This window comes from Zonotrichia albicollis, unplaced genomic scaffold (genome assembly GCF_047830755.1).
Source record: "Zonotrichia albicollis isolate bZonAlb1 unplaced genomic scaffold, bZonAlb1.hap1 Scaffold_136, whole genome shotgun sequence".
NCBI lineage: Eukaryota > Metazoa > Chordata > Aves > Passeriformes > Passerellidae > Zonotrichia > Zonotrichia albicollis.
The window spans coordinates 112,501-115,000 of record NW_027428355.1 but is presented as its reverse complement, the minus strand read 5'-3'; the positions used below and the strand labels follow the sequence as shown (position 1 = coordinate 115,000).

The following is a 2,500-nucleotide window of genomic DNA, read 5'->3' as shown; positions in this document are numbered from 1 at the left end:
ACAGGTGCCGGCAATTGTTGCTAGTCCGCCAAAAACACCGGTGGTACCCATGCCGGACAAGCAGCCATCCTGTCCTCAATGTAAGGCTAAGTTTACGAGGATGTTGGGGCTAATTGACCATCTGAAAAGGGTACACGGGCAAAGAAAGATCATTTTCAGGTGTGCCAAATGTGGTAAGCAAAATCTGAGATACCACAGTATCTCATGTCACATCCCACGGTGTAAAGGTACGACGTGCGCAGCTCCCACAGGAGAATGGGTTTGTGAGGTATGCCACCGAGGCTTTGCCACCAAGATTGGCTTGGGTCAGCATAAGAGGATAAGACATCCTCTTGTGCGAAATTTGGAGCGGATTGCTGCTTCCCAGCCCAAAGTGCCATCGGCCCGAGGGGCCCACAAGCGAGTGTGGTCTGAAGAGGAAGAGGCTCTCCTGATGCAGTTGGTAGAAAGATACACTGGCAAGAGGAACATCAATCAACTCATTGCAGAGCACATCCCAACTAAGACGGCGAAACAAATAAGTGACAAGAGGCGAATTCTTGCGAAACATCTTGCTGTAAGGGATCAGGAAGATCCTGGTGGTGACATCGAGACGGAGCAACTATCTGAGCCTGTGCAATCGCCGAAAGAGGGACAGTTAAAACAGCATTACCGCGAGTTGATCAAAGCGGGATTATCGGTTGGGAAATTTACCATGTATCGGGAGGCCTTTGAAAAAATTGTTAATGGGCAAGATCTAGGTTGTGTGGTGAATGACGTATATAATGAGTTTCTCGGTATTCTAGGTGAGCCGAAACAAAATACATCTACGGGCAGGAGCCGTAAGAAAAAGATCTATGATCAAAAATCCGGTAAGACACCAAACTGGATGTCAAAAAGAGCTATTAAGAGGGGTAAGTTCTTGCGATTTCAGTATCTTTTCAAGGTACACAGAAGGCGCCTCGCACGTATCATCTTGGACAGCACGGAGGCCTCACAATGCCAGATACCATCAGGCGATGTCCACGATCACTTTAAAGGTAGATGGGATACATCTGGGGTATTTAGTGGCCTCTCCGGTTTCCCCCCTTTTAAGGAGGTGGACAATGCGGTATTTGAGGCCCTAATTACCGATAAAGAAGTTGAAAAGAACGTGCAAGAGATGTGTAAAACCTCCGCTCCCGGGCCAGATGGGTTTACTTTGGGTCAGATTTCTGCAAAAGACCCAAAGTTCTCCCGGTTGACCGAGATCTTCAACCTCTGGCTAATTACGGGCACTATTCCAGATGCGCTGCGGGACTGCAGGACGGTCTTGATTCCCAAGTCCTCAGAGGTAGAGAGGCTTGGTGATATCAATAACTGGAGACCAATCACCATTGGTTCTGTGGTGATTAGGTTGTTCTCCAGGATCGCTACGGCGAGACTTTCCCAAGCATGTCCCATCAACCCCCGACAACGGGGATTTATTCGTGCATCTGGTTGTGCCGAAAACCTCAAGTTGTTGCAACTTGTGGTAAAAACTGCGAAGCGAGAGCATAAACATCTGGGGGTGGTGTTCGTGGACATCGCTAAGGCATTTGACACCGTGAGTCATCAGCATGTATTTGAGGGTCTGATGCAAAGAGGTGTGGACTCACACGTGGTTGAGTTGGTAAGGGAAATGTATCGGGATGTCAGAACGTGCATTTCCGTTGGAAAAGGCAAGACTGACCCCATATACATCCGCTCGGGTGTCAAACAAGGCGATCCTATGTCACCTTTGTTGTTCAATTTAGCGATGGACCCCCTTCTGTGTAAACTTGAAAAGGAAGGGAAAGGTTTCCATCATGGAGGTTGGAAAACTACGGCCATGGCATTTGCTGACGATCTAGTCCTGCTTAGTGATTCCTGGGATGGTATGTGTCATAACATCAAAATTTTGGAGACCTTTTGCAATCTTACTGGTCTTAACACAAAGGGAGAAAAATGTCATGGCTTTTACATCAAGCCAACAAAGGACTCTTACACCATCAATGAGTGCCCTGCGTGGGCCATTAATGGTTCTCCCCTCAATATGATCGACCCAGGGTGCTCTGAAAGATATCTGGGCACATGGGTCGACCCCTGGATCACTTTTGCGGACCCTAGATTATCCGAGAAACTCACAGATTGGCTCCAACGGATTAGTCGTTCACCTTTAAAGCCTCTTCAGAAGGTCGATATACTCAGGACTTATACTATTCCGAGACTGATATATCTGGCCGACCATACCGAAGTTAAGGTGAGCCTTCTCGAATCCCTTGATCAATTGATTCGTAATACGGTCAAGGAATGGCTCCATCTTCCACCGAGTACGTGTGATGCAATCTTGTATTCGAGTTTCAAAGATGGCGGTTTAGGGCTCATCAGATTGGTGGCGCTAATTCCAAGTATTCAGGCGCGAAGGCTTCACAGATTGGCACAGTCTTCGGATGAAACTCTTGTGAATTATTTAAAAGATATCCATCTAGAACGATTATTTGAAAATTTATGGGTAAAAGCA

At 47.1% G+C, this 2,500-nt stretch overlaps 1 pseudogene; it reads left to right on the top strand.

Annotated features, from left to right (window-relative positions):
* Positions 1 to 2,500, top strand: part of LOC141727596 (28S ribosomal RNA) — an 8,487-nt pseudogene that overhangs the window by 3,698 nt on the left and 2,289 nt on the right.